Raw genomic sequence first — 14,733 nt, forward strand, 5'->3', positions numbered from 1 at the left:
GACTCAAAGAGACCACAGCCTAGTGCAAATGGACTTGATTGCTTCCTGTATGTATTGCTAACAAAAATTCTTTAAGCTTACAGAGTAGTTTCATGTAGCATACAGATATTCTGCCATAAGAAGAGCCCTACTGGTTCAGTCCAAGGGCACAGCAAGTCTAGCATCTGATTGGAACATCTAGGTTGCCCAACCAGCTGTCTATGGGAAGCCCACAGGCAAGTTACGATAGCAACAGAATCGGGGTCTTCTAGAGCCCAGTCATTCATTTATAATAGGGTTTAGCCTATTAACCTGAGGGTGAGAGAGTGTGCACAAACCCCAGCTCCATCCCTATAACCCGCTGTGTGTTCAATGTGTGTCTGCATTGGTGACTCCTCCTGTGCTCACAGAGGTTCCTGTGCATTTTGGCATTCTGACTTATTTGTCACCCTTGAACCCACGGGAACAGGAGGTGGTGCCAGAGGGCTCATGCAATCTTTGCATGTTTAGTTAAGCTAAAAGAGCCAGAGAAGTAAGGTGGCTTAGGGCAAGGTCCATTATTCGGGAATATTCTTCATCCACAAGCAACAAAAAGAAAGAAAAGATTCACATACTTTGGTTCCACCTTCTTTCCGACGTTCTTGTAAATCAAACTGACACTGTTGCAGCCAAGAAGTCCACCAGCTTCACATGACATGAATATTTACATCCAGTTTAAGCATTGCTGGTTTTTGGGGGGTTTTTTTTGGTATAGCTTCAGTGTATTATTCCACAATGAGGTTAGTGTAAAGGAAAGGCTTTGCCTTGTACAATAACTTAAAACATTTCAAAGTTCACAGGCATCTCTATAGGGTCAATTTAGTTCTCAGATAGCATTCCTGGCATTGGTAGACATTTTAAGGAAGAGGTTTGATAATATGGCAATATTTTGGAGACTCAGACCATTCATGCATTCTGTTCCAATCTTGCGCAGTAATTGCTTAACAGATTTGCCTCGTTAGTCTGATACCTCCCAACATTTGAAAAACTCCAAAAGGCAGTTTTGTTTCATTTCCCTTGACCTCAAGGACCCTTACGCTGGAGGTAATATCAATAAAAGGGAAAATGCTAGTTGACTGCTGGACAGAGCTCTTGCGGCACTGGAATCAATTCTCTGACTGGCCACAGAGCATCACAGATTGTTAGGCTTAATATGAGGACCAGTATCCTGGTGGTGGTGGGTTCTGTCAAGATCTCATGAGATCTTGTGTTTTCCGCAGCAGCTCATGAGATTTCAGCGAGATGTCACAAGATCTCACCAGAAGCTGCTGCTATCGCCGCCACCACTTCTCTGCTGGTGGCAGGGGTGGGGCACCTGTGGGGGCTGCTGCCTCTTGGTGTTCCACTGCCCAAGGCAGCTGTCTCAGCCCACCTCATGGGCAGGCCGGTCCTGCCCTGAATTACTTGTAGATCTTTGATAGGCAGAATTTATTAGGAACTTGGTGCCTGTAGGACGGGACATGCTTTATTCAAGGGGTCAGCAAGGTTTATCTTGCCTGGGCCAGATCGGTCCCATGGAGATCCCTTCATGGGCTGGATCACACGCCCACCCTTGATTTCTGGCGCCGCGAAAGCAAGTCCCCGTGCCATGCTGCACCGGTTTAGCGCAGCGCACGAACGGGCAACTCAGCTCGGGGGTGGCTCGTGGGCCGGTCAAATGACCTCCGTGGGCTGCTTCTGGCCCATGGGCCTTAGGTTGCTGACCCCTGCCTTATTCTCTAGGCATCTCTGGGCAGGAGACCAGACTATGTTGCAGATTGTAGCGCCTGTTCCAGAACATGATGGTGGTGCTACTACTCCCTGCCACAATTGGCATGCTTGTCCGGGGCCTTCCCTCTGGTGCCAGAGGGCATAGACTTGGGGGAGCAGTATATAACACCTGACCAGGGTGAAGGGCTCAGGACTGGAACCAGCTCTGCAGCTTGTTATGTTGTAGATGTTTCCAGGCGTTAAATCAGTAACATAAAACACAGGCTCTATACATCATAAACTTTGTTAAAGCATTTTGTAAACAAGAAGTGTCATAGACCTAAAGCCAGTTTAATATCTGATCTAATCCAAATCACACTCTTAAATGTAAAGGGAAAGCATTTTTTAGAAACCACCCTACTGTATTTTGAACGAACAATAAATCTCAGTCAGTATATCTGTACATCATCATCAAGATTTACTTTCAGATAACTTTTTACAAGCTCTATCTTTTATGTAGTGTTACAAGAAACTCTGCTTTCATCTATCCGCTCATGTTTTGAAAGCCAATTATTTTCTTTTCTCTTGGAGCCGAGGTCTTGCAATGTGCTTTTCTCTGATCCACAAAGCTTATCTCTTGCAAAGTTTATCTTAACTGGCAAGAACCTCACTTAGGAAACCTCTGTGAACTGAAGCTGAATGTTTTGGGGCGCTGAGCGAAACTGGTATCAGAATGAAACTTGTTGCTCTTCCAGACCAATGCTTCCCCCAAGGATGATGCTGTGTGTTGGAGAAGGGTGTATATATAATGGATGAGGTAATGGGTTTTGTTGGGTGCTGCTGTTTTTCACCACAGCTCCTCTATACCTCACACACTGATCCTGCCAGCCTGTTTGGACTAGCAGCAATCACCATGGGATTTGGCAAAGCCCATTTAGATTGCTAAGTATTGAGTATGCAGTTCGCACCAAACACTCACAACAAACCCCTTTGAATAGAAATAACCATGGAGGTAGTAGGTCAGATTCAAAAGTAGCAGAGATATAAGCCTTCAAGCACATAGTCTATTACGCAAAGTGCTGGAGTCAGCTCGTCTAAGCTTGCATGCATGCATGTATCAATGAGCAATGAGAAGTTCACCTGAAAGATAGAAAGATTGTGATGTCTGCCTGTTCAGACACTCCTTCCTACATTTGTTAATCCAGGAAGGAGTGTGTGGGCTGGGAGAGAATCAGGGAACACCTGTATTCCTTTCTGCAGGCCCTTGCATGTATGGCTTTTTATCGTGCGTTCACGATGTTTTATCTTTAATTTGCTTTTAATTATGCCTTCTCTCTTTTTCATCTTCTGAGTGCTATGCCAAAGCCTCTTGCCAGCCCCAATTTCCCATCTTGCTTATGAAAGTAAATTCAGTCAGGATGAGAAATAAAATTGGCTCACCAAGTTCAGGCATGAAGTGTATCTATTGGGGTAGATGGAAATCTTCACCTTTGCATGCAGCAATAGGGTTTTTAAGGGGCATTTCTGGCAAAAATGAGAACATAAGCATCTGTTTTTCAGTACTAATTATCCACAGCGGTTAAACAAATTGCTTCAACTTCAAATTTTAAAATTTCATTTTAGAAACAAAAAGCAAGAAAAGCAAGCCTTGTAAACAACAGAAACTTAAGCTGTGGGCTATCAACAAATAACTTGGAGCACCTGAAGACTCTCAGTATTTTGCAAGATGGAGTCAAGAACCTGCTGGCAAAATAAAGGTTTACACAGTTGAAGTGGATTAAAGGACTGTATTGCCCTAGAGCAAAAATCCACTTTAAAAAGGAAACAGATTTTTTTGGTGTAGTTAGGAATGTGATGGGGAAATACCTTGAAAAGTGTGGAAGCAATGAATGGTTGGTTGAAAGATATATAAACACCCCACAAGCACACCGGGATGAATGCTCAAGGAAGACCAGACCTAGGTTGCGCGCACATTACCAGCTTAAAATGAAACTAGGTTATTCCCAATATTGATCAAATATGGCCTGGGGGGAAAACATCAAAAAGCAGTATTTTGAAAGAAACGACATGTTATATATGGGTTGTGGCTAATGTGTGTCCACTGCTTCCCAGTGTAGTGGTAGGAACACACTGGATGCAGAGTAATCAGGAGTGTGCCTAGAGCCATAGTCTAACCTTTACATAAGCCTTGCCTGAATGATGAATGCTCAAGGAACACATTGTCTCAAACTGATTATTTTTTTGTTGTATATTTTCCAACAATTCCAAAATTTGAGTCAGTAGCACAGATGTTGTAAAGGTGGAATGCAGTGGTAACTCAAAAACTATTTTTTTAAAACTGTGATCTGTTTTGGGAAAACCCCATTGAAGAAGATAACAGTGGTACCCAGTACCCAACCTCATTGCTGGTTGCGAAGGGCCTCCCATGACAGTTCAAGCTTCAGGGCCTCAAAAATGTAGGTCCGCCACCGCTCACAGGATTACAACCTTGCAGGAAAGAGCAAAACAGAGATTACCCATAGAGTATTCACTATCACATGGGTAGCCAATGTGATGCCTTTCAGATGCTCTTATACTGCAACTCCCATAATTCCTAGTCACTGTCTATGCTGACTAGGGGACCATTATGTTTTCTGTACCTACACTCTTATTATCCTTTTCTGTAGCTACACTCTTGTTTCCCCAACAAGGAGGGGGAAACTGGGGCAAGGCATTGGGGCAGCCTTTAGGTAGCAGCATACTTGCTCAATGATACATTAATAAATACCTGCTGAGCATCTACATCCAGAAGGTGAACTGTTGCAACTGCTACCTATTGCTGCCTGTGCATCCCTCTTGGGTCTTCTTAGCCAGCCTGCCTATAGGTACAAGAACATGCACAATGATGTAGCTGGATCATAGGTTTGCCCCGTAAACAAAATTTGCTCCATCCTTGTTCCTTTATGTGATTGTTGATTAACTCTTGCAGAGGTGATGGTTGTAAATACAGTCCGTTTTTGGGGTAGAGACTATCCCGCAATATCTATCCATTCATTTGTTCTTGCTAAATAGCTTTAATGATTTTCTCACATGAGTAGTGAATTGCTCACGAACAGACACCAGAGGAAGACACCTGTCATTGGGGAGTTCTCTGAATGGCCTTCTAGCTGGATGGTTTATGTAGCTTATAAGCCCTGAGGTAAGGAAACAGGAAAACAGATTAATAGACATAGCAATCTTCCCCAAGATACTTACAGATAAACACAGCCTTGGGCATTTAGAGAGCTTGGATGCACTACACCTTAAAAGAGGTTACTGAAAAGCATGGCTGTTTTAGTTTAAAGTATGCAGCGGAAGACACGCCGTTCTTTAATCTTGCCGCTTCTCGCCAACAAACAAGTCCAAGTACATGTCCCTGTCTTTAGAAAGAGCTATGTGGAGACTGGAAACGATCTCTGCGCTGCTTTAAAAAGAATAAAGATTTTCCCCCCACACCTCTTCAGTGCTGAAATAGGTTTGGATTGAAGCCAAGCACATTTGCAGTATGTGAGGGGCACACAGGGAAAAGAGAATTGTCTAATGTTGCAGGGAAAGGGTGTGTGTGATGCACTCCACACACACCCAGCAGTTCTCCCAAAACATAGGAGGGCCTTTGCCAACCTGGTGGCCACCAGTTGTGTTGGACTACAAATTCCATCAGCCCCAGGTAGTACTGCTGAGGGCAGCTGCAGCCCAAAACATCTGGAGGGTGCCAGGTTGGGAGAGACTGAAACAGAAGATAAAGGAAATGAGATGGTTTGGTGATGACTAGTGACTGCCTTTCCTCTTGCAGTAAACAGGTTACATACACTTCCATGGATAGGCAGTAATTATAATCTGTTTGGAGCCTGTAAGCAGCCAAGAAAGAATATTTATGTTAATCAGATGTTTACTCCACCTGTAGACATCCAGATTTCAGGCCGCTAGGCATCCAAATCCTATATATTTATTTGCAAGAGTGCAGAGTGTTTTGAAGCAATGGACATCTGTAATCAAAACTTTGGCTCATCTCTTACGAAACACAGTTTTGACAATACACTTCCTAGAGGCTTCGATCTTACAATGAGTTGATGCATGTAAGCTTCTTTCAGCTAAGCATAAGCACAGAGCAAAACATTATTGGAAACAGAACCACCACACTGGAAAGCAACATCATGTCTGTTTATTTATTACTATCTTAGTGGGGGCAGCATTTTTCTCGGTGGCCATCAACTGGTAGTTGCCATTCCCTCATCCAGCAAATGCCCAGATGTAGTGGCATTCTGAGTAAAAAACGACAACTTCTATTAACAGTTACTTGAGAAAGCTAAAAGAAAAGGTCTACCACCACCAGCTGCTGCTCAACTTTTAAACCCTTTTTCTCCCAGCAAAAAAAATTCTGAGTACCTGCCTCAATCTCACCATCACCTGTCAATGGGGCTGCAAATTTTGTGGAGAACATTTTGCTTCTGCCCTATGGTAGAACATAGACAAGTCAGCCTCCTCCATTTCATTCCTGTCCTGCTCTTCACCTATCGCGGAAAATAGAGTGAACCAAGGGACTGTTCTACATTTTTAAAACAAAAATATCAAACACAAGCCTAACAAGGGGATGAGGTCAATTTCGATAGGAAGGGATATCAATGGAAATGGCCATGGCTCTGTGGTAGATCACATGAAGCTCAGTCTCTGGTGCCACCAGTAGGGCTAGAAAGAACCCCTGGAAAACTGCTACCAGTTGGTGTAGATTAGACTGTGCTCGGTTGGACCAGTGGTTTGACTTCTGTATAAGGCAGCTTCCTGCTTCCTCTCATCAGCTCACTTCAGTCTCTGATTGACACTTTAAACCTCTAAACAATCTGCATATGAAAGCAAGCTTGGGGCTGACTGGTCACCCCAGGAAAAGAGTTCCTGCCAAGATGCCTGCCATCATTTCGCTTTGTCCGTCTCACTCCGCTCTCTCTCTCTGCCCTACTCTTCTTTCCCCAAAAAAAGAAGTGCTGGCATGGCTAGTTTAACCTTTCGCAAGAGGAAGATCAAAGAACCTCATGGCACAATTATCACAAGCAGAGAATATTCATGCCGCAAATGCGCTCTTCCCCCGCCCCCCTCGCCATTGCACTTATGTGGGGATTTTATCTTTTCATCTTGAGAGGGCTGTTTGTTTTATCTTCCTATGGTATCTGATGTGTCCGACTGGTGATTCTTATCTACTTCATCTCCGCCTGCCCAGTTCTGAGGCAATTTGCTCGAGCCTTTTTTGTGTGCTTTCGAAGCAGAGGCAGAGTTTGGAGTGCAGGTAGTCTGGTCTCCTGCCTGCCCGATAGCATTACGCTGGAAAAGAGGAGGCATCTCTGGAAATGTTTTTGAGTTGGAAAGAAAGAAGAATCTCTTTAATCATTTAGGCTTGCAAGAAACCCAAGACGGACAGGGGCAGCAGCATCTTAATCAGGACTGTCCTAGTCAATCAGTGATGCTTCAAACAAGAGCGCAGCCAAGCCAGATGGTGAAAATATTAGCAGGGTCTCAAATGAAAGGGCTGTCCTTTGGCCAAACATATGCATAGACATTTCAAGTCTGAGAAGGTGGCTTCAGGTTTCTCAGCTGAATGCCTGAAATGGGTAAGCAGGCTTCAGCAACAATGGGTAAACAGGCTTTAGAAACGATGGATCTACAAGGAAGGGCTGGTCAGTGTATGCTCTCAAACTATAAACTTCCCTCTACCCTGTTTCCCCTATCATCACAGAGCAGCAAGTTCCTTGGAACAAAGACCAGCCCTCAACCACCATTTTGCTGTTCCTTTGCCTCCTGTGCAAATTTCTGCTAGTGGATGCTGGATTTGAATTCTAACGCTGAACTAGGTATTTGTTAATTATATTTAGGATCTGATCCCAGATCAGCCTTTCACATGCAGGAGAATTCATACATTTTGGACTTCAGTTCCCAATGGCCCCAGCATTGCCCAATGGTCAGGGGTGGTGCTTTTTTCTGGGGGGATGCAGGGGGACGCACACCCCAAACATGTTGTGCATCTAATGGGAGAAGAAACTAAAAATTTTAGTTTCTTCTCTAGTATGGTGAATTGTCAGTTCTGTTGCTACCCCTAATGGTGGCTTCATTTCCTGTCACAGTGTTTCCTGAGTCTCAGACAGAAGTGAGCATTTAATATGTGAAGTAGGAGTTGAAAAATAGCATGGTGATTGGTCAGTTTCATTGTTACCACCTCTGATGACAGTTTCCTTTCCTTTCCTGGTGATTTTCTTGAGTCAAAATGAGAGTATCCCTAAACATATTTTTTTTAATAGAAAAAAGCACTGGTCAGGGGTGATGGGAGTTGTAGTCAAAAACAACTGGAAAGCACCAGGTTGGGGAAAGCTGTCCTGGAGCCTTACGAACTGTGTTTAATTGGGTGGTGATGGATTTATTTCACTCAGAACCAGAGCAGGATGGAGTCTTCAGACACATTGCCATTTAAAAAGCGAGCTCTTCATATCCTTCCTTGAGACCTTCAGCTTTCCTGGACTGCCCTGACCTCATTGCCGCTTGGATTTCCTTTCTTCTGGTCTGGCCAGAGCAACACTAATTTCTGAATGGTTCCTCCCCAACTCCTTCTCCTATCTTTGTTTAATGAAGATGGCAAGCCATCTGGGCAGAGGCTGCTGGCATTACATATGTGTTATTGAAGACCACAATCTACTGCTTCTAGCTGGGCATTTTATTGTTGTTCTGCATGTGCACTGTGCCGCTTTCTTTCCCTCTGGCAATTCCCCCCCCCCCCTTTAATTTGCCTCCTGTAATAGCACTAGTTTGTAATTTTCATTGGTATCATCCAGCTGAAATGCTCACCTTGCGAAGGTCACCTCTCCCCAGCCTTTTCTATTAGAGAGCTGATTTCCAATACATTTTGCTCTCCTTCCCTATCTGGCCTCATTTCATGGCTCGGGACCTTGTGATTTGTGGGGTTTAAAAGATCCCACTTAGACAGCTCTCTGAGAACCCTGATCTAAACGTTGGCGTTGGCATAACTGCCTGCAGTGTCGCAATAACACCGTGTTTGATGACGGCAGTCTGGCATAGCAGTGAGTATGCCTCGTCTCCAGCAATTGCTTGCTGAGGCAGCAAGGCTTCTGAGGAGGCTGTTAATGATGGTTTATATTGCTCTGAGATCCAGAGTTCTTAATAGGTAATCACTATCCTGCTGTGCTAGGCGAAGGCCTACTTCTCACAGGGGCTGATTTCCTCTGGAGACACTACAGGCTTTTTCCACAAGAGAGTTTACTATGTTTTGGCAGATGTTGGCATCCCCATTTAATCTGCATAGCCCCTATGACGTTACCACTCCAAACAACACCGGGCTTGATGCTTTTTCCACAGTAAATTTGGTTTTCCCTGATATGGAGATAATCCAATAAATTGAGGGAAATCCGATTCCAAATTGCTTTGGTGACCACCACCACTCCGTTCTTTGGAATATGCATTCTGCATGGTGTGCTTCTGCCACAGCACCTGATCATCTCTGTGCATTTGTCCTCTCACATACATAGATATTTTTTGGGCAGTAATGATAGCACCTTTCATACCTTCGTCTTGATGTGTGTGCTTTTAAAAAGATAAAGCAGCCATACAGGGTTGCTTTCACTACCATAGAATTTCTCAGCAAATTTTAGAGGTTCTGAATTATTGGAGTGGCAGCACCTACCATGTGTTGGCAAAATGCTATCCTTCCATTTCGGCGTTCAGACTTCTTGCAGATCACTGCTTTTGTTTTTCCATGGCTTTTTCTTTTCTTTTTAATGATCATTTTACAGATAGCCTCAGGCTCCTCTGCTCAGTGATGCGTACTTCCTCGAAGGCTCTGTTTCGCACTGTGTGCTTCTGTACATCGATAATCTGGGCAGAAAACAACACCACACAAATGAACAGAAAGAACTGGGCACTGTGGCAAAGTGTGCAGGTGCTGGTGCTGGAATTAAATTTAGAAAGGGTTTGTGTTGAATTGCAAGAAAGGCAGAGCAGGACGGGGAGGTGGGTTTAGGAGGAAGAGCCAACTCATGGAACAATAATGGATCAGAAAGTGGGGGGAGACCACATCTCTCATGTAGCATCTTAGCAGGCATCCTGTGTCAACTTGTACACAGCACCTACCACCAAGAACCAATCACTGAACCTTACAAAGGGTTATATCCAGCTGAATCATACTCACAGTGGAACTGCTAAACTCAAAGGACTTAAGTTAGTTACAACTAACAAGTTCATTAATTTCAGTGGGTTTATTCTAAGCATGATTTAGTCAAGTAAAACCCAGATTGCAAGTGTGGCCCCAGGGGAAAAAAAGCAGACAGAAAATGTTAGCGCTTCTTTGATTTAGGAGTGGTCTCCCACAGGGGCAGATGAAGAGGGGTGCGGGCCACCCCAGGTGTCACCACAGAGGGGAGTGACAAAATGTCGGGCGGTACTCACCGTGGGGCCTGCAGCGCGTCTGAGCCACACCTCTCTCCTGGGAGAGACACGGTAGCTTGGGTGTATGCAGGCTCTGCGCTGCTCCAGGTGCCTGAGCGGCTTCCTCCACTGCTGGTCTCCCATGTCCCAGTCCAACGCTCTAACCACTACACCACACTGGCTGTCTACGCAGAGCTACATACCAACACATATAGCACACCAGGGCTATCAGCCAAGTGACCAAAGACAATGACAATATCTACAAGATAATTGAAAGCAGTCACCCTTTCATTAATCCTGTGTTTTGGTCTACTTCTTATTTTAACGTCTTACTTCTTTATGTTCTATTTTACGACAGCTGTTTATTTATTTATTTTAAAAAAGATTACAACTCAGGCTTTATTGTTGCTTTAAGGGCAATTGAAATCACGGGGAAATTGCTTAATGCAGTACTTGCCGGATGCTTATTTGTATGCTTATCTATGAGAAGTAGTGCAGGCTTCGTGCATGTGATCATGACTCCCTCTATTGGATGATCCAGCAGCCAGACATCAGAATCTGCAGGATTTTTCTGTGTGCTGTATGTGATGGGCTTCTCCCGAGTTTCCTGATCTAGCTCAGTATTTTGTTCAATGAGTCTTTTTGACCCCTTGAAAAAGTTCTAACTTTCACTGGGGCTCTTATCTCAAGCATGCAGTGGTGTACACATGAAACACTTTGAAGGGAGGGGCGATGGCACAAATCAATTGCTTGTCAGCCTGAAATAGGATTATGGAGCTAGACATGATGGTGGAAGTCCTGTTTCTTAAATAATTGTCCAGTCACAATCACATATAAAGCATATAAAGGGTTGTATTTCGCTTAGCTCTCTACAGCTTTTCATTTGGTTGAGCTCACTTCTGATCTGGGGGCTCCAGGACCTATAGACTGCAAGGTACAATTGGGTAAAGGTCTTGCTTTGTACCTGCCATATGTACACCCCCTTTCCTTTCAAAATCAGGACACCATCCCCATTGTTTTTTATGCAACCCAGGCAAATTTATTTCTAAACAAATAGGTCAGCAGCAGTCCCTACTCATTTGGCTCAATGTGCCCTTACAAGCTGGGACTTCCCTTCCCTGCCACCCCACAGGTTTATTCTCAAACAGATACAAAGGCTGGTAGTAAGAATGAACCAGTGTATTAAATAACACTCAATTTCAGGGGTTCCCAAACTGTGGTCTATAAACTAAAAAGGTAAAAAGCTAAAGGACCCCTGGACAGTTAAATCCAGTCAAAGGCAACTCTGGGGTTTGGCGCTCATCTCACTTTCAGGCCAAGGGAACCGGTGTTTGTTCACAGACAGCTTTCCAGGTCATATGACCAGCATGACTAAACTGCGTCTGGCACAACAGAACACCGTGATGGAAGCCAGAGTGCACAGAAACGGCATTTACCTTCCCGCCACAGCGGTACCTATTTATCTACTTGCACTGGCATGCTTTCGAACTGCTAGGTTGGCAGGAGCTGGGACAGAGCAATGGGAGCTCACTCCGTTGCAGGGATTCAAACCTTCTGATTGGCAAGCCCAAGAGGCTTGGTGGTTTAGACCACAGTACCACCCGCGTCCCTGTAGTCTATAGACTACTGGTGGTCCGGGAGCATTAAATATTCATATTGATGTTTGATTGTATTTTTATTATTTCATTTATTTCTTACATTTTATTTTATTTTATTACAATTTGTATCCTATGGAATGCAATAAAATGCAACAAAACAAAACAAAACAAAACAGAATTAAAAATCTTACAGCATCTAGCACAGCACATTGCAACTGTCAGAACAGACAGAAAAATGATTAACGAACCTGCCAAAACCCTCATCAATTTTCAGTTGGTCCACCAAGGCCACCTGAACCTCTAGTGACTGCCACATTCACACCATACATTTAAATCATGATGATACCATGGTTTCCCCCAAAGAATTATGGGAACTGTTGTTTGTTAAGGGTGCTGGTAGTTATTAGGACACACCCACACACCATTCCTGTGCCAGAGCTACAGTTCCCAAAGTGGTTTAACAACCAGTGCCTCTTTCCAGGGAACTGTAGGAATCATAGTTCTCTGAGGGAAAAAGCTTCCAGAATTCTTTGAGGGAAGCCATAACTGTTTAAAATGGCACTGTGCTTTAAATGTGTGGTATGAGTGTGGCCAAAGATGGACACAAAAACACCCCCCCCCCCCCCAGAGGAAGCAACAATCTCTGTACCATCTAAAAAACCATATATTAACTATTGCAATTTTACCCGTTTGTTTGCTTGATATCACTCTTTCTAATCATGTTAGCACAAAGCAACTTTCCATAAAGCACATCCATATGCATTATGTGCCCTTCAATATCTCTTATCTTCTGTTCTGTGGTCTTGATGTGCAGTAGTGGCAAAATGGTGACATTTCGTCACTGTTATCAGTAGGATTTTTTGTGTGGAGCTGCATTGCCCTCTGCATTTTTTCTGAAGGAACTTCAGCTGGCTTAGACTGTGACAGCAAGCTAAACAAGGGAAGTGCCCTTTGGGAATAAAGTTAACTCCTCCTCCCACAGAGCTTCTCCAGCCCCACAGCTCTGTGTTTTATCAAGTTGCCATTTTGTCTGAAAATTGATGCAGGTTACTAGACGCCAAGACCAAAATGGGGTCCGGCATCCTTCAGCCTACGTTACTGACTAGTCTCTGACCTTATATGGTTAGATCGCAAAACTCTGTTTAGCAGCTTTAAAGAACTACAGAGAAAGGAATGGCTTCAAACTCCTCACGCAGATGCCCTACTTCTTCCTGGATTAGCAGAGCTGTGCTATTGCTATTACAAGAAAACAACACACGTTGCAATTGCAAATCATTCTTGTATAATATGCCGTTCATCTACCTCAGCAATGATACTATTCATTTATTTATGTTCTGTAATGGCACCATTGTTTAATTTTATATGGATGATACTACTATACAGATACTGTAAATGGAACGCCACACATTTCTACTAACATTGTCCAGTAATAGGTTACTGAGCATTAGAAGACCGTCAGGTGCCAGAGACTGGTGGGCAGAGGAGATCACTTGATTCCTCCCCTTCTTCCCAACACAAACACACCCCTCTCCTCCTGAGATGCCAACATAGCTGTGATACAGAAATAAGTGATTTATATCCAAAATAGAGCCTTAAAGGTCTGTTAGAAACTGTAGAGTTTATTTGCTGAGTTACTATGCAAATTTGACAATTAAATCTTAACTCATCTCCTGAGGGAATGATGGGGAATTACGAAGGGAAAGGAATTTGACATGATTAAAAAGAGGCAAAGGAAAATACAAGGAGAGTAGGCAGTTGATCATTTCTGCTGTGCGCTGTGAGTATCGCAGCCGTCAGTGGAAATTACTTTAGAGAGTTCCAGGTAGAAACCTAAAGAAAAAAAGGATAAAAAAATACTACCCTGTAATATAAAAACAACCACAGCGTAAATCAGCTTTTGTGTCTGTTTGCAGAATTGAATTAATGACGGCATCTTCAAGGCCTTGCCTGAACTCCATAGTTCCTTGTTTCTCTGCACACAGTCATGTGGAAACAACTAGAGGGAAAAGAAAAGAGTGGCTGCCTTTGGTTAAGAGTAAGCTAAGGTTTCTTTCTTTTTTTAAAAAATGTATTTTACTTTATTTATTTGCTTATTTTACTGCCTGCACTTTTCCAGGCTTCGTAGCTTGAGCAACAAGCTCATGTTTTGACAGCATGTCTCCTGGGTCTCCCCACTGAAAAGGCCAAAGCTCCCAGCACAGTAGCATTCTCTGCCTTTAAACACGAGATGAACGCTTCTTGCTTTCCTGCGCTGCATGCAAATAAGGGGCTTGCCGTGCTACCCACTTTATTGGCAGGGTGTCTTCTGTGTGGCAAAGACTGGCGCATGGGATCTACCCAACAATGAGACTCTGGCTGCATTAACGTTCACCACCCTGGCTCCACGGGTGCCTTGCTGTACTCATCACCTATAGTGGCCTTTGCCAACCTAGCATGCTCCAGATGTTTTGGACGACAATTCCATCAGCCTCAGATGGCACAACTGTGTTGCTTGGGACTGATGTTTGTAGTCCAACAGCATGTGCAAATCAAAACCATGTGCAAACCTCCGAAACCATGTGCAAATAATCCCAAATCCCCAGTTAGGCAATAACTTTATTAGGACCAATTTAAATGCCACAAAATAGTGAAAAATCATTCATGTTGTCCAGAACTCTTTGTCAGGTTGACTGTTACAACCACTGTCGCTTGCTTAACAACCAGCTTGAGGAAGAGTTCTGGAGACCTTGAAAGGCTGCATTCTATTTTGCAACATTTTAAGTTGGTACTAGTAAGGGACCCCTGACCATTAGGTCCAGGCATGATCGACTCTGGGGTTGCAGCGCTCATCACGCTTTTTTGGCCGAGGGAGCCGGCGTACAGCTTCCAGGTCATGTGGCCAGCATGACCACTTCTGGCGAACAGAGCAGCGCATGGAAATGCACGGTACTAGTAAAGACAGTGCCAAATTGTAAAATTTGGAATGCATCCAAATAACAGTGATTTTTTTACA

The sequence above is a fragment of the Podarcis muralis genome, chromosome 3 (genome assembly GCF_964188315.1).
Source record: "Podarcis muralis chromosome 3, rPodMur119.hap1.1, whole genome shotgun sequence".
In the NCBI taxonomy this organism is placed as follows: domain Eukaryota; kingdom Metazoa; phylum Chordata; class Lepidosauria; order Squamata; family Lacertidae; genus Podarcis; species Podarcis muralis.